This window comes from Oryctolagus cuniculus, chromosome 10 (genome assembly GCF_964237555.1).
Source record: "Oryctolagus cuniculus chromosome 10, mOryCun1.1, whole genome shotgun sequence".
Lineage (NCBI taxonomy): Eukaryota > Metazoa > Chordata > Mammalia > Lagomorpha > Leporidae > Oryctolagus > Oryctolagus cuniculus.
In genome coordinates this window covers 9,988,981-10,012,838 of record NC_091441.1, presented here as the reverse complement: position 1 = coordinate 10,012,838, position 23,858 = coordinate 9,988,981, and the positions used below count along the sequence as shown (strand labels likewise).

The 23,858-nt window shown below is 36.7% G+C and overlaps 1 protein-coding gene across 15 annotated transcripts in view; it reads left to right on the top strand.

Moving 5' to 3' along the window:
- The window catches only part of CCDC102B (coiled-coil domain containing 102B), a 391,238-nt gene that overhangs the window by 68,862 nt on the left and 298,518 nt on the right, over positions 1 to 23,858 (top strand). The window lies entirely within an intron of this gene.

Genomic DNA, 23,858 nt, shown 5'->3' with positions numbered 1-23,858 from the left:
CTGCCTGCAGTGCCAAATCCCCTATGAGTGGTTCATCCTGGCTGCTCCAGTACACGTTCAGGCCCCTGTACCCATGTGGGAGACCCAGGGGAGGCCTCTGGCTCCTGGTTTCAGAGCAGCTCAGCTTCATCTGTTATGGCCATTTGGGGAGTGAGCAAGTAGATGGAAAACCTTTCTCTCTGTCTCCCTCTCTCTGTCTGTAGCTCTGCCTCTCAAATAAATAAATAAAACTTCTAAAAAATGACTTTCAAAGACTGAACATTAATAAGGAAAACTAATTTTCCAGAAACATGAGAATAATAATTATTCTATACACATCTATATCACTGATAGAGTTTTTGAGACATTAAATTTTTTGTCAATAAAATTGTGTTCTACAGGATATTAAACAGAAAATGAGGATTTTTTGCATTGTAACATAAGTGGTTCTTTACTTCTCTGTGCTAAACCAGGAAGTATTAATATTCCACGTGGATTTTTAGGATCATGTCAAAATAAATGTGCCTTTTTGTATACTAGTTCTGAGGTGTTGTGATTAGTACTAAAACCTCTTTGAACACTAGTTCTGAAATATTACAAACAATTGGTCCTTTCTTTATCATTGTTTTCTTTTATCTCCTTTTCCTTTGAGTTGCAGTCATACCCATAAACATACACTCACATACATGCATAACCCTGAAATCTTTTCATCTCCAACAAGCTCAAGGATCCTAAATTGGTGAAATATTGTTCTCTTCTTATGCTCTGATTGCCTGCCATGTGCATTCCAGCAATTATGAACTCTTTTAATTATACTTTTCACTCATTAGATTCATTTAATTGCATTACTTCCATGTTCTAGTCTCTGTGAGGACAAAGCTAAGATGTAAGTTCTCCCTAAAGCCCATAAATAGGTCTAGAAACATATTTCAAGATTACCATGCAGTATTATAAATACAGAATAAAGTAATTAACCAGACAGAAAACCACAGACAAGGGACAAAACAGTATATCACACTGAGTAGATCCCTCATTTATCTTATTAGCCATCCTTCACATTGGTTCTCACAGACACACACACACACAAAAACACACTGAAGTCTCTTGTTTTTCAATCAGTTTCTGCACCAGCTTCATTTTTGTACCATCTTTATAGGCCCAAGACCTGTTTTGTTGTTGTTGTTGTTGTTGTTGTTGTTGACTGTATTTCCTGTACTACACGTGTTAGCTAAGAGCTGATGACAGGGTCAGAGAAGAATAATAAAGGACCTTATCCATTTATATGAGCTCTCTGAAATGGACAGGAACCAAGGAAAAATCAGTTTTTGGTGTTTAATTTTTTATTTCATGTTCATGACTAGATAATTTGGAAGTGAAATTGCTTAAATTCCTATATTTTAGTTTTTGTTTTGTCTTTTAGTGCTTTGCTTTCTAAATTGTACTATTTTAATTTGTACCCAACTTCCTTTTAGCAAGATTTTTTCTCCCCCAAAGAGGGGTATGAAGATGATCTAAGATCTGTCTGTTGGTATAATATCATCTGCCTCACTGAAGATTCGGTACTAATAGTCAGAAATGTGTGAATATTGTTTTTAAATTCTGCATTTTGCTTTCTGCCACGTGTTCCATCAATGTGCACGCAGGTAGTTGGTCACTTTAAAAAAAAATTCTGCATTTCAGTTTCTGTCACCAATGTCTACATGGGAGTGTATGTGTGTGTGTGTGTGTGTGTCCATCCCATCTTCTTTTATATGGAGAAATATACCATGCATTAACATTTTCTATAGTCACCCTACTGTGCAATAGAGCCACAGAACTACTTACTCCTCTAAGTATAAATTCGTACAAGTTAATGAATCTATCACACTCTTCTAAGTGATCACTTTTTTTTTATTCCATAGAATAATTCTGACACTACTCAATGCTGTCTTTCTGTGCTTGACTTTTACTTGTTTTACTTTTAGCATTGGAGTAGCAAAATCATCATCTTAATCCTCTTTTCCTGTTTTACAACTTTTTCAAATAGAAATATGTTAAGAGAAGATGGAGGGAATGGTTAGGTTTTCTTTTTTCCCAAAGCCCGATTATCTTCATGTTATAACTCATTATTTTGAATCCGGCACAGAGAATCTTTCTGGTTACATATTTAAATTCAGTTTTTATAAATGCAAGAGTGATACCTGTGAATGGAGGTGTTATCAAGTAAATGAGTGTAGTTATGTGTATGTCTATGGGTAAATACAGAGCAACTGATTACTTTGTTATGAAACTTGTTAATGAATTTACAGGTCATTTTTCCTGAGACTTACACCTCATTTCCATTTAAAGGAAGTATATGTAATGAAGAAATTCTGATAATTTGAATTTTTTCATTTTTGGGGATAAATATGAATATAGAGGTTTTCATGATTGTGCTAGGTCAAATTTTACTTTATACTAGAAAACGGTAAAACTATGGAACTAGAGTTCTTTGTGATATCACAAAAACTGCTGTGGTTTTCTGGATTTTTTTTATTGTTCAAACACTAAATACTTATAGACACAGTGTATAAATGCTTAGCATGTCAAGTTAGTCTTTCAGTTTGAAAGAATTTCTAAAACATTTTATGATCACATGCCTAAAATAGATTTCATTGGAAAAATACAGCTAGAGAAAGTAAAATAGTGAAATGCGCTTAAGTCATTATTTGAGTAATACAGGATAGCCAAAATAAAGTAATATTATATAAATATTTAGAAATATTTTCAGTCACACCCAAGGATCTAGGAAATGACAAGTAATGAAAACACTTATGGGGGTGGTGCTCTGGCATAGCAGGTATGGAAAGCCACTGCCTGCAATGCCGGCATCCCACATGGCACAGTTCAGGTCCCAGCAGCTCCACTTCTGATCCAGCTCCCTACTGGTGAGCCTGGGAGGGCAGCAGAGGATGGCCCAGGGTTTGGGTCTCTGTACCTACATGGAAGACCCAGATGCGATCTCCTGGTTTCAGCCTGGCCCAGCCCTGGCTGTTGCTGCCATTTGACAAGTAGAGGCCTCTCTCTGCCTCTGCCTTTCAAATAAATAAATAAATCTTTAAAAAATACTTATCACAATAAAAATGATTGTGATAGAGGTTTGATCTGAAAATTTCTTCATCTAACATAAAAATACTTCCATACATCGATACATGTGCTAAGGATAAGTACAAAGTAGAAGAGATTCAGCGAGATGAATCCAGTATATCTGGAGGGTTCTGGTGAGAAGTAAATAGAGTTAGTGTATGTGGAATGCTTAGGAAAATGCCTGATAATTTCTCTCTCCCTTTCCAAATTTCACAACAGGATGCCAATTTATCTATTGTTTGATTTATAAAAGTTTTTATAGAGACAGTTAAAATATCTAAAATTATTTGTCATATTAAATGAAAGAACTTCAAGATTACACTGGCTGTATATTCAGTATAAGTACTACTGAACATAGTCACATATAGTACCATTATAATAGGAAGTTTTTCTGATGTTGTACATGGCATTCAAAATAGAAAAAAAATAATTGGCAAATTTTGTTTTCCCTAAAGCAAAAGAATTTTACATCTTGATTATAGAAATATTTTTCAAAAATTAATCTACTAGACTGTTAAAATGTAAAATTGAGCATGCCTCTCTTTATATGTCACTAGAGAAATGAATCAGACATGATGTATTAAATGTACTGTGGAGTACAGCAACTTCAAATTTTCTGTAATTATAGGCAGTTGTGTACTCTTGAGAAACATTTCAGGAAAGTAAATCTGTACCCTGTTCTCACTTTCTAATTTTAAGTTATTAAAGGCATTAAGTGTCAACTTGCATTTCCTGCTATGATCACCCTTTCAAAGGGCTAAAATAACATAAAATTCCAGAATATTTCTTTATTGCTTGTTTATATCATTGGAGAGTAAATGTGGATATCCACTGAAAGTGGCTATTTTTGACTGTTGACATTCTTTGTGCAGATTGCAGACTTTAAGCTGTTTTAAGGTACAATTTAAATAAAATTTTCTCTTTTCACTCTCAATTTAATATTTTAAAGCTGTCCCCAGATTCTGAAGTTTTATGAGACCAAAATTTATATCTATATAAACAAACAAACAAAAAAGGCGGTTTTATTGATTCAATCTGTCACCCTGATTCCATATTTCATTTAGTTGATTAGCGATAGTTTTCTTCCGTGTAGGTTGGTCACAGATTGTTTTCCTAGGAACCAAAGAGGTCGTGGCTATCTCTTGTTAAGATGGTGATCATATACACCTGCCAATTTCCTTACACATCAATATGTCTAATTCAAACAAGATGTGGTACTTATAGGTTTACCTTGAATAGCTTTAGTGCCATGTAACATGTTACTGTCACCTGAAGATACAGCCTAAGATTTATTTATTCTTAATTCTATGATTGGCATCTGGATTCAGATTTACTGTTTACTGCTCTCTTATTTTACATCATTTAACTTTGCCATTGATCTTGACTTTAATTGGTGAAAAATTTCTTCCTCTAACATAAAAATATTGTTTCCTTTTAAAAATATCATTTATTTGAAAGGCAGAGAAACAGAGAGGAAGAGATGGAGAGACAAAGAGATGTTCCATCTCTGCTTTACTCCTCAAATGGACATAATGGCTGGTGCTGGGCCAGGCCAAAGCCAGGAGTCAGGAACTCCATATGGGTCTCCCACATGGGTGGCAGAGACCTAAGTACTTGGGCCATTGTCTGTTGCATTTCCAGGCTCATTAGCAGGGAGCAGGATCTGAAACAGAGCAGCCAGGCCTTGAACCAATGCCCTGAAATGGGATCCTGGAGTCGTGAGTGCCCTGACATTTTGCTTCTTAACTGAGTACTTTTTCCTGTGAGGTTAAATTTAAGTGAGATGGATGACTATGTTCATTGATAGTTGGAAGAAGTGATTTCAATAGTCAAGTGATGGCTTTCTGTTTGCATGACAAATTGGCTTAGGACAACATCTATTGTCTCACAGTGTCTATTGCTTAAGAATCCAGGTGTGGGGGCTGGCGCTGTGGCAAAGCTGGTAAAGCCACAGTGCTGCAGTGCTGGCATCCCATATGGGCACCTGTTCGAGTCCTGGCTGCTCCACTTCCAATCCAGCTCTCAGATATGACCTGGGAAAGCAGTGGAAGATGGCCCAAGTCCTTTGGCTCCTGCACCGGCTTCAGAGACCCAGAAGAAATTCCTGGCTCCTAGCTTCAGATTGGCCATTGTGGCCATTGTGGGAGTGAACCAGCAGATGAAGGATTCTCTGTATCTTTGCCTCTGCCTCTCTATAACTCTGCCGTTCAAATAAATAAATCTTAAAAAAAAATCCATGTCCACTTATTGTGGTCTCCTGGATCTCACAGGTATCAACCAGAGCTACTTGGTCTTAGGACTCAACTTGGGTGCATCTGTTTCAAAACTCCCTCAAGTAGTTGTGGGCAGAATTTAGTGTCTTGGGGGAAAAAGGAGTTCAAGGATTGGTGTACTTTGGAGCAAAACATTTTGAAATCCATGCATGTGAGGTCTCTTCAAGAAGTTCCTATAAAATAACTAGGCATGGATTCCAAAATGTTTTGCGTCAACATAGAGATCTTTTAATTCCATTTACATGAAACTTTTGAAGTGGCTTTGCATTCTTAGTGAAACTATCCTTTAGGAATAAAGGGGACATAAAGATACTAAATGAAGGAAAACCAAAAGATACCATGAGCAGATTACCCTTAAATATTGACTAAAAGAAATCCTTGAAACAGAAAGTAAAGAATGAGAGAAAAAAATCTTGAAGTATCAGAAAACAAACTAATTATATAGCAGAAATATAAATGCATGTGAAAGATTTGTTTTTATGAATTGTATGATTTTTTAATTAAGAATTGTGAAAACATTTCATATTCAGTGATATTTATGAATGGAAAAGGTAGAAGGACTTAAACAGAAGTAAGCATTCCACTCAAAGTGGTGAAATGCTGAAGCCAAAGGACTCTGAGGTCATGTTTGTATATTTGAATTCCCAGAGCAACCACTATGAAACCTGTACAAGGTGATGAGCTCAAAGTATTATAGATGTCAGGAGGAATCCAAAAAATAGTCAAACAGAAAGGGAAGTAAAGAAAAAGCAGAAAGAAAGGGGGTGGGAGTTGGCAGCACAGTGAGTTAAGACACAGCTTGGGACTCCAGTATTCTGCATCTGGGTACCTTGGTTTGAGTTTCACTTCCACTTTCTAACTTCCTGCTAATGTGCTTGAAAGGCCGAAGAAGATGGCTTAAGTACTTGCATTCCTGCCACCTGCATGGGAGACCCGGATGGAGTTACTGACTCCTGGCTTCAGCCTGGCTATGCCTTGGTTGTAGTAGGCATCCAACCAGGGGATGGAAGATTACCTTCTCCATATCGCTGCCCCTTCCTCTTCTCTCCCTCTCCCATCACTCTGCCTTTCAAATAAATACATCTTCAAAGAAAAAAAAATGAAAAACACAGGAAACAGAAAGCAATTAATAAAGAAAGCATGTTTAACCTCTAATGTATAAACAATCTCTTTAGATATAAATGCCCTAAATGAGTCAATTAAATGACATTATCATAGTGGGTAAAACAAAACAGGAAAAATGAACAAACTATATATTAACCAGAAACGCATTTCCTCAAATCACCAATACTATTACACATAAAACAAAGTAAGATATGTGCTGAGAAAATATTAATTTATGGAAGGCTTAGAGTGGCTATATTAGAGAAATTAATTCACAGCAAAATCAAAACAAAGCAAAATATATACCAGTACAAAGAGGGAAATTTCATAATAACAGGATCAATAGACCAAGAAGACACAATGTTCCCTAAATCAATGCACATTAAACAATACAGTTTCTAAACATATGAAGTAAAACTGATGGAACTTGAAAAAGAGACAATCAAAAATTATACTTTCAGACTTCAACAATACCTCTTAGCAACTGATACAAATTCTAAATTGTGTTCCCCACACCTCAGAGAAAACAAATATGATAAAAGGTCCACAGTGGTGGAGTTAGAAATCCACATGCCCTGTGATATGTAGACAATTACACCTACTCACAGAGCACTAATAGGTACCTTGTCTGATTTTCAGCTTTTTGTGCAGTGTTGGCTACGTGCTAAGTATTCTAGTAAAATATTCTACTCTGAAAGAAAATTCAAATGTTAGAAAATTTATATTTGGCCTAGCCTCTCTCATTGCTGTGGTGTTCATGTCAGTATGCTGCCATACCTTATCATTGCTTTACAATATCTTAAATGTACAGAATCCAAAATATTGCCACTACTACCTGTGGTCCTTCTTGATGATTCTTACAGTGTATTTCAATTTCATCAGTTGTTGAGAGTTTGAATGCAAGTATATTCCATTTCAAAATTTAAATTCAAAATCTTCATGTTATATGCTATTTGATTATCATTTGAATGGTCATACATGCTTATGAATTGTTATGTACTTGTATTTCTATATATGAAAAATATGCATATATATTAAAAAGTAATATAAAGTAGAAAATTACAGTTATTTTAGATAGAATCCCTCTGAACATTTAAATCTTTTATAAAATTGTGATTATAATTGCTTTAAGATTTGGGTAGATAAATACTATCTAATTTTTTTCACTACTTTAACATTTTATTTGAATTATTTTATATAAACTGGGAAACCCTATTTTTAAAAATATTGTTTGAGAGTAATACTGAAAAATGTATCATTGAGAAGGCAATGGACTCAAGCATAAAAATGTCCCAGTTTACCATTTAAATTTTTCAGTCCTCTTCTGCTTACTCATTTTCCAAGAAGCACTTATTGGTCAGAAGCATGATCACTTGGAAAAGACTGCTTTAAGTTGAGAAAAGAAAGGTCAAGTCATGGCACAGCTGTTCTGTTATCTATAGATATATCAACTGATGTGTTTTCTTTATAAAAATGTTTCTATTTCTCAGTTTTTCTGGCTCTAGAATGTAGAAAAACATCTCTCAACTACCCATATATAGATTCATGACTATGGAGTTCAAAGAATGGTATTTTAATTGTATGGTATAAATATTTCAAATAATAGGAGAGAAACTTCAATATACTAAACACTAGAGTAGGAATCTCATCTGTCTTCAGTGAAGATGAATTCCCTGTGTAACTGTCAAATGGTTCATATTACAGAAAACTCAAATGTGTTTTGTTAAATTCTTCACCCTTAAGGGTTAGATTCAAGAGTAAAGGAAATTCCACCCATACGTTTGCAGTTTAAGTGTTAGGTTTTCTTTTTTTCTTTTTCCTTTCCTTTTTGTATCTAATGTCCAAGAACTCTCTTGAGCCACTTCTTTCAGGAATCTTTGGCAATATTAGATGAAATATTGAACCAAAAATTTCAGTTTGTAATTCAACATATATCAATAACTTGTATGTCTTAACTACATTAATATATCCTCTCACTTTGAATCTAAATGCTGTAAATTAACAGGAAGGTAGATATTAATCTGTGGTACTGAAGGACATTGAAGATTATTCTGGTTAATTTTAACCTGGAGTCAATACATTTTCTTATTCTTAAATTACATAAATAACTTATTATGGAAAAACATTAGCATTCTTAGTAATTCAAATCTCTTACTATTTACTATTTAGTGATATTGACTATTAAAATATTTCAATAACATTGTTATCTACTTGGCCAGATTTGTCGAACAATTCCCAGATGTCTTATCTTAACCCATGCTTAGTAAATATGCATGAATTGGAGGTAAATGTATATCTTAATGAATTTCAGTGATGATTATTTATAGTCTGCAATGCAGTAAAAATTTATTGATAACTTGGTAATATTACATATGTTTTGCATCTGATACTTTATAAGCCTGGGAAATTAACTTTGGGAAAAAATAATGAAAGATAGAAATTCATATTCAATATGCGTTGAAAATAACTGTTTTATCCTTGTGTTTGCTGTATAATTATAGTGAATACAGATTGAAAAGAAAAGGTATGTACAAAATTAACTTCAATCCTCTTAATTAAAATTATACAAAATCTAGGTAACATGTACAGTGTGTATATGTACATTATACACATTAGTGTGAGTATAGAACCTGGATTGTTAGTGCCATCAGTTTCTTCTTGGTCCAATCCACTTGGCTATTGAGCTTTCCTAAGAAACATGAAAATTGTATTGGATGCTGAATTCTGTGGCCTTACTGGGTGAATTGATGGGTTGAGACTAAATTGTTCCCTTCAGTCCTCACTGCAGTGTTTTGATTGAGGTATTGATATTCAGCCTGAACATTATGACAGATATGCTGGCATAGTAGCAATAGCTGTGGACTTCAAGTGGAAAAACATGAATTAATCCATGTTTCTGACATTGGTTGAGGCATCCATGCTTGTGTGATAGAAGTACTATAAACATCATGAAAATTATAAATTTAAATGTATTAATTCAAATATATTATACAAATGCAAAGAATCATTACATCTCTAGGCTGATGGTTGAAATTCTAATATATTATCCTGCTAAGTTAAAACTTCAGTGCATCTTAAAAATTTAAATACAACAGGGATATAGCACATTCTTCCAAGTCCTGTTCTTTTTCTGGGGATAGAAGATCTGAAAGGAGTATTGATGGAGACTGGAGGGAGGCAAATTTGAGGGAGTTTTATTTATCTATGTATAGATGTTTTATACCTAGATCAGAAAAAGGAGAAATCATTGAAGAAGTAGAACTCTACATAAGTATCCTTATCTATTACAAAACTTGGCTTAGATTCAATGATTTTAAGCCTACTATAGATAGCAGTGGGAGGAAGGAGTAGGTCTTTCTTTAGGGAAGTCTAGAGATTGATTAATTCTTGTTTATTGAAGTCTAGTGGAGATGCAGAGGGATGGTTTGAAAAGGAGTTAGAGGGTGAAGTAGGCAGAATAATAGTCCTAGAAATAGATAATACTAATCTCAAGAGAGATGAGATTCAAAAGGAACTTTTCATACATGATTACAAAAAGCTTGAGATAGAGAATTATTTGGAATCACAGATCAGAAGGAAATTACTTGGAATCCTAGATCGGAAGGAAAGAAGATTTTATACCACTGGCACAAAGGACAGAGGAGGGACTTACCAAAGCTGGGAGAGGCAAGAAAACATTCTCCCCTAAGTCTTCAGAAGTAACACAGCTCTGTGGATATAATCTAGAATTTGCATATCCAGAACTGTACATTAATAAATGTGTGCTAATTCAAGTGGAAATGTGTTATGGCAGCAGTAGGAAACTAATGATATGTGGGATCAGATCCTAGCCTGTCACGATGCACTACTCTGCCTTTGCTTAGAGAGGAGAGACATTACCAGAAAAATCATCATGAGGGATCTCCAAAAAGGTAATAGGTCAAGTAGTTGGATCTCTGCCACCGTGTGGGAGACCTGCATTGAGTTTCCAGCTCTTGCCTGTCCTAGCCCTGGCCATTGTAGGTATGTGAGAAGTGAGTCAGCAGATGGGCGTGCTCTCTGTCCCCTCTCCCTGCCTCTAAAATACAGAGATAAAATACTTAAGGATCTTATTTCTTTTTTTTTTTTTTTTTTTTTTTTTTGACAGGCAGCGTGGACAGAGAGAGAGGTCTTCCTTTGCCGTTGGTTCACCCTCCAATGGCTGATGCGGCCGGTGCACCGTGCTGATCTGATGGCAGGAGCCAGGTGCTCCTCCTGGTCTCCCATGGGGTGCAGGGCCCAAGTATTTGGGCCATCCTCCACTGTACTCCCTGGCCACAGCAGAGGGCTGGCCTGGAAGAGGAGCATCCGGTACAGAATCCGGCGCCCTGACTGGGACTAGAACCTGGTGTGCCGGGGCCGCAAGGCGGAGGATTAGCCTAGTGAGCCGCGGTGCCGGCCCTTATTTATTTTCATTTTCACACTTTAGTAGGGAGACAATAAAAATCCATATATAGTAAAATATTTGTAAAAGCTGTTAGGAAAATAAAAGTTAGAGAATGGTTAGAGGAACTTCCTGAGACTGACAGATGGGCTGATACCAGATTGACAAGAGAGATCCAAAGATCTGAGAGAAGAGCCCTCCCTCCATTTACAAGGAATGAACATGACTGGCTTAAAGAACAGCAAGAAAGCCAGCATGTGCAGGGCAAAGGTAGAGAAGGGGATGGTATGGGAAGAGTTCAGTTCAGGAGCAGAGGTTGTCGCCATTTATATGAGATTGGAGCTGTGGCTGAAAGTCTCCATTTTAAGTGTAGCAGGGAAGTGGGATAAATTTCAATTACTGATTTAATGAATTATGTTTTTGAAATTACCACTACTTATATTTTAATAAGAGCTTTGTTGAGATAACTAAATTTGTATAGATATAAATTGTACAGCTTGATTTTTAAATGTATGTTTGATTGCAAAACGACCACCTTCCAGCTAAATGTGTATATGTGTGTAATTTTATTTAAACATTAAAAAAATTCTTTTGAGGGCTGGCGCCGTGGCTCACTTGGTTAATCCTCCGCCTGCGGTGCCAGCATTCCATATGTGTGCCGGGTTCTAGTCCCGGTTGCTCCTCTTCCAGTCCAGCTCTCTGCTGTGGCCCGGGAGGGCAGTGGAGGATAGCCCAAGTGCTTGGGCCCTGCACCCACATGGGAGACCAGGAAGAATCTCCTGGCTCTTGGCTTCAGATCGGCGCAGTGCCATTTGGGGAGTGAACCAACGGAAGGAAGACCTCTTTCTATCTCTCTCTCACTGTCTATAACTCTACCTGTCAAATAAAAAAAAAAATCCTTTTGCTGCCATACAAACTAGAGACTAATATTAATGGTGCTGTTGAGAGAAGTGATATTTTTTAACTCAGGACAGAGCCAATGAATATGTATGTAAACACATGACTCTAGGAAGTAATTTGAAGGAATGAGACAGAACTTGCTGCCTAAATGAGAGACTAAAGGAGACTGCCTAAAGGAGAGACTAAAGAGACTGCCTAAAGGAGAAACTAGATTTTTGACTTTACTTGATGGATGGATAGGACTGCTGTAGCATTAAGAAAAGGAGACAATTTGCAGAAGGTGGGGGATGAGTGTTTAAGTTGATCAATATGAAGTTTGATGTAGAGATATCTATTAGACATCTGAATAGAGCTACAGAGAAAAAAACTGCAACATGTGAACCTAGCACTCGGGAGAGACAAAGGGGCCAGAGAAGTCAACTTGGCAATCAAAGCTATGGACTTCTGTACTTAGATGAGTAGCGGAAGAAACAAAGGAGACAGAGAGGAGGCAAGGGAATAATTAGAGAATTTGATTAGGATAACAAGAGACAAGTGTGTTTAAAGAAAGAAGATATGTTCAATGCTTCAAATATTGCTGAAATCAAGTCAGGCAGGGCTAAAAATACAAACATTTGATTTGGCAATATGAAGGTCATTTGTGATCTTGACAAGTAGGATTTCTGTGTAATTGAGTGTACAGATTTCAAGTTGAAATGGGTCGATGAGAGAACACGATGTGAGAAAATGAAGCAGTGAAAATAAACAATACATTGGATAAATTGCCCCTCTTGCCATGGGAGCAGAGAAATGGGGCATTACTTGGTGTGGAAGGTTTGTAATAATGCAGTCAGTTGTTATGTTGAAGGGGATAATTTTTTAGACCCTTGGTAGAGAGGAGAAATTCAAGTGATACATGAAACAACTTTTACAGGCTATTAATGTATTCTTATTTCATACACAAAGAATATTTTTCACATGTGTTAAGTTGCAAAGGTCACAGAAATGCTAAATAGCAAAGCAAGAATTTAAACTCAAATCTGTGTGGAATCAAAGTCCAATATCTGTTTACTAAGTCACCTATAGATAGCTGAATCCACAAAAGTGTTCATATCCCCATCTCCAGAATCTGACCTAGGCTACCTTACAGGGTAAAAGAGACTTTGCAGATGCATGTTTGGATGAAATGTCATTACTGGATCATTTGGGTGAGTGTGAAGTATTCACAAAGACTTGCTGAAGCTAGGAAGATCAGTGATGGTATAAGGACATAAGATAATGGAAGCAAGGAGTTGGAGTAGAGTGAGGAAGGGGCCATCAACCAAGGAATGCAGGTGATCCTGAAAGCTGAAAAGGTAAAAGGTGGATGAACCTGTAGAAAAACAAGCCCTGCCTCCTACATCTTGAATTTAGTCCAGGAATATCTAATTTGGACTTCAGACCTTTAGCTCTGTAAGATGATAATATCTTGAAAACAACATAAATTTAAGTTGTGATAAATTGCTTCAGCAGAAATAGGAAACTAAACATCACATTATGTTAATCACAGGATTATTTATTGTTCCTTTGGTTAATTTGATGTTTTCTACAATGATAGTGTTAACATTCTGGGTAAATAAATTGAATAATAACTTTAAAATATTACTGTACTCAATCATCAAGATGAGGATAACAGTCCCATGTAACTTCTTGGGGAATATTTTTAAAAGTTGCTTTTTGGTTTCACTATATTTCACCCCAGGGTGAGAAGGATGTGAGTTTATTAAATCTGGTCTGTCTTTTGCCCAGGAAAACACACATACACACACCTTGCCCTGTTTTTCCTAGATGTTCCTGATAGAATTTGATTAGTGTGGGATACGTCTCAGCTCATTTGGATTATTCATGCAATGAATGTAGTGTTGGGAAAATGAAACAGACTTTATGAATCATTTTGTTTTGAGAGAAATTCATAACTGCTTTTCAAAGATAAATATGACAGTCATTTGGGCCGTGCTATCCAAGCTTCATTATTAAGTCTGAGGAAACTTTCCAGTCAGCAAACACAGTGGTTTGGCAGCTATGCACATTCCATCAGATGGATGTGAGAAAATATTACCGAGACATAAAAGAGCTTTCTCTTGTTCAACACAAAGTGTAAGCAGATCTGTGAAGAAACTGCACTTTGATGCACTAAGAGTAAGTGTGAATGGGGTCAATAAGTTAGAGCATGTGTTGGTTTCTAGGTCCTTGAAATGCATGTAAATGTTCAGAAATGTTGATGAATTCAATATTTTAAAAATACATTAGCATACAAGTAGCTTTTTTTAAAAAAAATGTATTTAATTGAAAGAGGGGCAGAAAAGCAGAGATGGAGAGGGAAAGCAGATCTTCTGTCCACTGGTTCACTCCCTAGGTGGTAGCTACAGCTGGGACCAGGCAGAAGCTGGGAAGCCTGGAACACCACCCCCATCTCCTACAGGGGTGGCAGGAGCACAAGTACTTGGGGTCATCTTCCTCTGCTTTCCCTGACACGTTAGGTGGAAGCTTGATTGGAAGTAGAGCATGATAGAGGATGTGTGTTCACACCTTAACCTGCTGTACCACAGCACTGGCTTCCACAACTGGCTTTTAGGTTGAGACAAACAAAAATCTCTGATCCTCGAAGGCATAACCTCCCTTCCTTAGCGCTATCTAGTTATAGTGCAACTGTGATAGAAATTATTACTCACAGTCTCAATACAGTGCTGATTACAACTTCATGCTTTCTATATACTCTTGTTAATTTCTTTTTCACCAACATTTATACAAAGTTACATTGCCATCTTTATGATTTATTCTGTGTAGTTATGATAAAAGAAAAACTGAGAGCAGTCCAAGTTAACAAAATGTATTTGATCAAGAAAACATTCTGGAAAAGCAGCATTCAAGATCAAAGATGGTTCAGATTGTCCTACCCACCACACGTTTAGGTTGTATTTATGGCCAGAGCAAAGGAAGGGGCACACAGCAACAATCTGATTGGCTGTGGTTGCTATTCCTCATACGGTCATGTTTAGGAAATTTCCAGGCTCTGATTGATTCGGACCCCAGCTGCTAAGATTGGCTGAAACTCGGTTGGCTCCAAGAATGTACTCAGAGACGGTATCAACTTATTCATACATCAAGCTAGGGTACAGTCCTCCATGTACAAAAGCCACTTTGGACTAAAGTTACTGTCCATGTACAGAGGTTCCTTTAGGCCAACTTTGTTTCAGCTCAACAGTTATACAAATTATCACCCACATGCACAGACTGGTTTAGGCAAATTTGCTTTGATTCAACACTTACCACAAGATGATGTTTACGAAGTGATGTAAATTCCAGATTCTTCTTTGTTTTAACCTGCCCAACTTTGGAAAGTGATAGAATTTTTGACATAATCCGGCTATGCAATGTTTCCAGTCAAATGTGTATTCTGCCTGTTTCCTACGGTAGAAATAATGCTGAGGGAAGTATTAAACAAAAATGATATTCAATGGCTCTATTGTTCCAGCTCAGCTAATATTAAGTTCACTTTTAGTTTTAAGGCTTCAAGGAATATTTTGGCTTCTTAGTTTGGCACAAGTAAATTGGGTTAGATTGTATATGCAAAGTATGATAGCTTTTATTCTCTGAAACCTTGCAGTGAACATAAATATTTAAAAATTCTGATGAGTTCAACAAATGTCAGGTTTCCATACAAATAGATAATAAAATGCATAGATTTTATATGTATTGTCAGAAGGAATACACTGAGGCTGCCAAACTTAAGTCTTAGATTAAAAAATCTGTCTCTGATTCAAAATTCGAACACTGGTTAGAAATTTCAGGAATATATTAAAGTAGAACTTGCTTGAACCTGGTTAGCACCCCAAATATGACCTACGAGCAGTTCAGTCATGTATCCACTAGGAACGTTAGATGGTCTAAACCTAAATTTGTACTTGGCAGTCATAGCACTACCAAGGCTTCAAAATGATTAGCCTGCCAAAAACCAGGAATTTTCTTTTTCCAAAACTCACTGCAAATGATGCATTGACAATTTATAAAATGGATTGTGGATTTTGGATCTACTTTTATAGCAAAGAGGTCGGGCGAGTAATTTTCTGTCTCTGCCTCAAGGTTATAATTTTAGTATTGTAATTTTTCTCAGGATCTGAAACTATAGAAAGCATCAATAATATTGAGATACCAAGTGGATAAATTACTCTAAAATACTTTATTTTTCCAAGAAGTTAATTTTTTTACACAGAGTAATGGAAAAATGTTTCTTAGTGCTCAATTTTTTTTTGAAACCTGGATGATAGGAAAGATATCGCATTGGTTACAAACTGTGATGTATCACTTCCTACTGAAATTATAGACCAAAGAAAATACCTGACAGTGATTTGAAACACTGATGCATTTTCACTTCAACAAGATCAGTTAGTAACCAGAGATTAAAAGGATAGCTGGCTCTTCATGGCTTCCTAACAAAAGGCAGGGCTAATTGTCTGAATTCCATAGCAATTATTTAAATTACAGATAATTGCTATCTGATCAGGTCATACTGTTTATACTTTAAGGATTCTTGGCAAACATCCCTGTGATGTGATTTTAGATACATGACATCTAACCATGAGCAGAACATTGAAGTAGTGATGACATGGCTACTCACTGTAATGACTTCACTTTGTCAGTGTTACAACTGCAGTCTTCACATTTAATATTCGTGCAAAACATCGCTAAGGGATGGGCATGTGGTGCAGCAGATAACTTGCCACCTGGATACCCACCTCCCATATCCAACTGCATGGGTTTCCAGCTCTGTTCCCAGTTCCAGCTTTCTGTTGGTGTGCACCCTGTGTAGCACCAGTGCTCGCATTGCTGCATCCCCCACATGGCAGAACAAGACGGAATTCTCAGCTTCTGATTTAGGCCTAACCCATTCCCGGCTGTTGGGGGCAGTTGGGGAGTGGGCCAGAGATAGAAACATCTCTGTCTAGCATGTCTCTCTCAGCATTGCACAAAGTTAAAAATTTTTAAGTTATCAAACATAAATTTTTTTCTGCCTTATATCCACACAAGTCACATATGTTTTTAATACTAATCACTTGTGGATTTCTGACAGGTCATACTTTAAAATGATATTTTTTCTGAATATTAAAAAACTGATACTTTCCTCATTTTATCAGAGAATATGTCATTGTACCCATAATAACTATTGTTCCTTAGTTCTGTGTTTTCTGTGTCACTCTGCTTTTTATGGCTGATAGCTTTTTTAAAAATTTTAATTTGAAGTTACAAATTTCATGTATTTCATGTGTACAGATCTACCCTCACTCCTGGCCAAACTCCAACCCTTCTTTCTCGTCCCTTTCCTATTCCCACTCCTGATTTTTACAAAGATCTGTTTTCAGTTAACTTTATTTTTTTTTAAAGATTTATTTATTTATTTGAAAGTCAGAGTTACACAGAGAGAGAAGGAGAGGTGGAGAGAGAGAGAGAGATAGGCCTTCCATCTGATGGTTCACTCCCCAAGTGGCTGCAATGGCCAGAACTGTGCCGATCCGAAGCCAGGAGCCAGGAGCTTCCTCCAGGTCTCCCACGTGGGTGTAGGGGCCCAAGGGCTTGGGCCATCTTCTACTGCTTTCCCAGGCAATAGCAGAGAGCTGGATGTGAAGTGGAGCAGCCAGGACTCGAACCGGCGCCCATATGGGATGCTGGCACTTCAGGCCAGGGCGTTAACCCGCTGAGCCACAGCGCTGGCCCCTCAGTTAACTTTAAACTCATAAGATTAACACTACACTAAGTAAAGAATTTGACAAATAGCATGAAGGAAAAAATAGCATTCCTCAACAGTTAGAGACAAGGGTTGTAAACAATCATTAAATCTCAAAATGTCAATCCATTCTAATATATTACATTTTAGGTATTCTATTAGTTACCACAGATCAGAGGAAATATATATCTTTTTGGGACTGGCTTATTTCACTAAGTGTAATGGTTTCCAGTTGCATCCATTTTGTTGCAAATGACAGGATTTAATTATTTTTATCACTGAGTAGTATTCCATAGTATATATACCATAATTTCTTTAGTCATCAGTTGATGGACATCTGGGTTGATTGCATATCTTAGCTATTGTGAATTGAGTTATAACAAACATGGGGATGTGGATAATCCTTCATATGCTGATTTCATTTTGTTTGGGTAAATTCTCAGGAGTGGGATGGCTGAGTCATATGGTAGGTCTATATTCAGATTTCCGAGGTATTTCCATACTGTTTTCCACAGTGGCTGCACCAGTTTACATTCCCACCAACAGTGAATTAAGGTACTTTTCCCCTCACATCCTTGCCAGAATTTATTGTTTGTTGATTTCTGTATGAAAGGCATTCTAACTGGGGTGAGGTGAAACCTCATTTTGGTTTTGATTTGCATTTCTCTGATGCCTAGTGATCCTGAGCATCTTTTCATGAGTCTGTTGGCCATTTGAATTTCCTCTTTGAAAATGCTTGCTCAAACCCTTTTCCTATTTTTTAAAGATTTACTTATTTATTTATTTGAAAGGCAGTTATAGTGAGGCAGAGGCAGAGAAAGAGAGAGAGGTCTTCCATGTACTGGTTCACCCCCTAGATTGCCATTAACGACCACAGCTGCACTGATCTGAAGCCAGGAGCCAAGAGCTTCTTCCAGGTCTACCACGTGGGTGCAAGGCCCAAGGACTTGGGCCATCCTCCACTGCCTTCCCAGGCCTTAGCAGAGAGCTGAATCAGAAGTAGAGCAGCCGGGACTCGAACCGGTGCCCATGTGGGATGCTGGCACGGCAGGCGGCGGCTTTACCCATTATGCCACAGTGCCGGTCCCTGCCCATTTCTTAACTGGATTGTTATTGAGTTTTTTTGAGCTCTTTATAGATGCTAGATACAGATCCTTTAGCAGTTGCATAGTTTGAAAATATATTTTCCCATTCTGCCAGTTGCCTCTCAGCTTTGCTGAGCACAGAAGCTTCTCAGCTTGATGCAATCGCATTTGTCAATTTTGGCTTTGACTGCTGTGGCTCTGGGGTCTTTTCCAAGAACTCTTTGCCTATGCCAATGTCCTGCAGAGTTTTCCCAATGTTCTGTACTAATTTGATGGTACTGGGTCATAGATTTAGTTCCTTAATCCATTTTGAGTGGATTTTTGTATAAGGTGTAAGGGCTCTTGTTTCATACTTCCGCCTATGGAGATCCAGTTTTCCCAGCACCGTTTATTGAAGAGACTGTGCTTGCTCCAGGGAATGATTTTAGCGCCTTTGTCTAAGATAAATTGGTTGTAGATGCATGGATTGATTTCTGGACTTTTTATTCTGTTCCATTGATTTACATGTCTTTTTTTTTTTTTTTTTTTTTTTTTTTTTGCCAGTACCACGTGTTTCAATTATAGCTGCCCTATGTAGTATGTCTTGAAATCTGGTATTGTGATGCCTCTAGCTTTAGGTTTTTGTTTGTTTGTTTGTTTTGTATAAAATAGCTTTAGCTCTTCGGGGTCTCCTGTGTTTCCATATGAATGATAGCATCCTATTTCCTAGATCTGGGAAGAATATCCTTGGTATTTTGATTGGAATTGCATTGACTCTGTAGACTTTTAGTAATATGGACATTTTGATGATGTTGATTCTTCTAACCCATGAACATTGAAGATTTTTTTTTCCATTTTTTTGTGTCTTCTGCTTCTTTCTTTAATGTTTTGTAGTTTTCTTCATGGAGGCCCTTGAGTTTTTTGGTTGAATTTATTCCAAGGTATTTAATTCTTTTTGGAGCTATTGTGACTGGGACTGATCTTAAAAGTTCTTTCTCAGTCATGGCATTGTCTGTGTATACAAAGCCTATTGACTTTTGTGGGTTAAGTTTATATCCTGCTACTTTACTGAAGTCTTTTATGAATTACAATAGCTTCTAAGTGTAGTCTTTTGGTTTTCTTACATATAGAATCATGTTATCTGCAAATAGGGATAGTTTGACTTCCTTCTCCCCAATTAGTATCCCTTTAATTTCTTTTTCTTGCCTAATGGCTCTGGCTAAAACTTCCGGGATTATATTGAATAGCAAATGTGAGAATGTGCATCCTTGTCTGGTTTTGGATGTTAATGTGCTGGCTGTGGGTTAGATTTTTATTTTTTTTTTATCACTGTGGAGTATGAATTAGACATTTGATGCTTCTTAAAGAAAATGAAAATCCAAGAAAATTTCATCTAAAATATTTTTCCTAACGGTTAAGGGAAAGCAATAACTATAAAAAATTAAAAATCCCTTTTGGACCCTTTTATTCTGCCTTAATAGTGTATCTTCTGACCAAAATGCTTTTCTTTCTGTTCCATTTCATCCTTCTGATAATGTTTGAACATCATGGGGATAGGCTTACGCTAACAAGTAACTACAAATATTCTGAATCACAATGTACTGTTTCTTTCCACAACTTTAGCTAAATTTTGTGATTATCCATTTGATTTGTTGTTTATAGCTACTAGCAATATCCTAGGATGGCAGAGTGATGTCCCTTTTGCTTACTATCACAGTATGCACAATGGTAGAAACTCTTCTTGGATGAAGGTCTTTGAGTTATACAGGACAGTCAGATGCTAATCAGGATGAGAATTCAGGGGGAGGCATGCTCCTGCTGGATGGACAGATTGCACAAGGGAGAATGTGGCAGAAAAGTAGATGGACACACCCAGGCTGGGGTAAGGCTTGGGCAGGGGAATTGGAATGACAGAGGGGAGTCTGGCAGAATGAATGGGCTCTAGACCTTGCCGTGGTTAAGTTGTGGTGAGGAGTTTGAATGAACACAAGGGTAGTGCCAGATCAACCAACTAATTGTTGTGAGATCAAATATTTAGCATAAAAGTATCCAAAATGGGAATAGAAGGCAATGTATACCATATTGTAGTGCCTAGGTTCAATTCTTACCTCTGTTTCCTAGTTCCAGCTTCTTTGTAATGTATACCCTGGGAAGCAGCAGGTGATGACTCAAGTAATTAGGTCCCTGACACCCACATAAGAGACCTAGATTGAGTTCCTGGCGGCAGCCTGAGGCACAGCCTTGGCGACTGTGGGGCATTTGAAAATATCAGCTGATGGAAGCTCTCTGTCTCTCTCTTGAAAAAATATCATATCTCCAAAATGGAACCAGTCAAACATATTTCTGAAATAATCTGAAAGCTTATCTCACAATCGTAAAAACTAGTATTGTTTTAAAGTTCTAGATTTTTGATATGGGGATGCAGTGGCTATGGATTCAAATTTCCTTAGTTCTCAAATCAACCATATATGCCCAAGGTGGATACATGAGTGCCCTATAGCCTGGTTTCCTCATCACTTGCACGACAGATATGATAATAGTAGTGAATATTCCACTGGCATGTGTTAACTGGCTTGTGTTTTATTGAGGGGCTGGCAGTGTGGCTTAGTGGGTTAAGCTGCTGCTTGCAGTGCCAGCATCCCATATGGGCACCGGTTTGAGTCCTGGCTGCTCCACTTTCGATCCATCGCTCTGCTATAGCCTGGGAAAGCAGTAGATGTCCTATGTCCTTGGGCCCCTGCACCTGCGTGGGAGACCTGGAAGTCACTCCTGGCTTCAGATCAGCACAGCTTCATCCATTGTGGCCATCTGGGGAGTGAACCAAAGGAAGGAAGACCTTTCTGCCTCTGCCTCTCTGTAACTCTGCCTTTCAAATAAAATAAATCTTAAAAAAAATTTTATTGAAATTGATAATTTTCTTTATTACCTGAAATTTTGAGTACTTTTATAAGTCTTATTTTTCTTTACATTTTTCTTACTTTTAAGTACCCTGTTTCTCTTTCAAAAGGCAGAAAAGAAACCGAAAATTACAAAATAGTAATATATTCTGAGATGATGCATTCATGACTCCTGGCACTAAGGAAAACTTTTGCCTTACCTGTGAGAGCCTGGACTAACCAATTAGTAGGCACTTTTCCATTCTCTAGTCAGAAATGTCTCCTTACAAATAAGGATATTATAATTTGTCTGTGACTATCTAAAATCAGAATATAAACCTAAGGCTCACCATCTTAGGCATCAGATTCCTGTCAGGGAAGAGACATTTAGTTATGTCATTTATCTATTCTTGATTCATTACATTTTATTTGTTTGGCTATCTACTATATTAAAAAAATTTGCCATCATAGCAGCCTGATTGCTATTAATATTTTTATAATGTAAAAAGCAGTGCAAAAACCAGAGTCAAGAGTATTAATATATTTTTGTAGACATCAAAGGCTTTGTGCTACAACCACTGGAAAATGCATTTATAGTCACCTGAAATAAAATTCAAAGAGTACACACAGATGTATAGGAAAGTGAGTAGTTTAATAAACACATATGCATCTTAAATATCCCCATCTCAAGAAAATTGTGCTTGCTTGAGGAAACTCTTTAGAACAGGAAATACTATTGAAGTTCAAGGACTGAATAATTAAACCCAAATCATTTTTATTTAGTCAGATGTGGAAAAAATACATAGTTAATTCTTAGGCAAGATCTCAATGTACCAGAATCCAATTATAGAGTCTTCTGAATACTGGTGGAATAAAAGTTAATGAGACATTTTAAATACATTACAATTTTATGATACTGATTTATTTTTGGAAAGTAGCAAGGATAAATTTAAATTTAATATGCTGTATTAAGTTCTCTGTATTCATTTTGGAATTCCAACAGTAAAAAATCATTACATACTGAATAGTGAACAGACTGACAGATGGATGGATAGATAGTATGTGTGTTTGTTATTTCTAGTTAAGATCACCTTTTATTCTTTTATATATCAGTCTTGCCTTAGTAATAAAACAAAGTTGGTAATTTATATTATCATTGTCCTCCAAATTACAGTAAATGGAAGAACAAAATTACTCATGTACCAAGGCTAACGAATATAATCACATCACGAGTCTGTTATTATAAGTGTTACAATAGTGAATTGATTTTACATCTCAAATTTGTTTAAAATGTTTTTTCAAAATAAAAATTTAATATTAACTTTCTGAAGTCTTTTAATTATGTGCTCATGAATCATAGTTTTAAAAACATTGTATAGTCTTTTATTCCAATAAATCAGGCTTATTATTATATACGTAGTTGATACAGTAGAACCATTCAGTTAGTTGTATAAGTAGATAGGTCCTAAGGAGGAAGTTATGATCTGTAATTACAAAAAAGAAAATAAAGTGAGAGGAATTTATGGCATGTGCATAAAATATTATCTAAGCTTTTTTTTAGATTAGAAAACTGTTTCTGGAAATAAAAATGAGTAAACCACAGGAATTTACTAATTTGTAAATTAACCCGTGTCTTTTAAGGAGTTACTTTAAAAGTTATGCTTGTTATGGTCTCAATATAGTTGTAGTGCTCTATTGAATAAAATAACAGGCATGCAAATTGATAATGATATGCATTCATATATTTGTGCTTTGGTATTTATAATGAAAGCTGATTTTAATTTCTCTACAAGGCTTTGAAAAAGCTAAGACTGCTCAGTGTTATCTCTATGGTGAAGGTGCCGCGTTTCTAGATGGCCCATTTCACCTTTAGCAGTACTCCTTAGATCACCCCAACATACCCTAAGATACCCTAAGAATCTGAGAATGACTTTAAATACATAAAGAGATTCAGTAAATATACCTTTTATAGTGTAAACTATGGATTTTTAAACTTGTGTATGCTTTATCTACTAAAGTTTTTGAGGACAAGGATCATGCCTCATTTATAACAACTTATTTTTGCAGTTCATAAGATTTTAACCATGTAGGAAATTAATTTGAGAATCAGATGTGGCTTTGACTATAAGTAACGGAAAACCTAACCATTGTGGCTCTAATAAATATGGATAACCCCTTTCACATGCTTCCACATGGCATAGACACCACGCGAGAGCTAGCTTGTTATGACTGCTTTCATCTTGATGTTCCAACTTAAGATTTATTTATAAGATAAATAAATTAGAATCAGCGTTAGAGAGAGCGAGTCTCCAATCACTGGTTCACTTCCCAAATGGCCACAATGGCCTGAGCTGGGCAGAGCCAAGGCCAGGAGCCAGGAGCTTCTTCAGGGTCTCCCACATGGGTGCAGGAGCC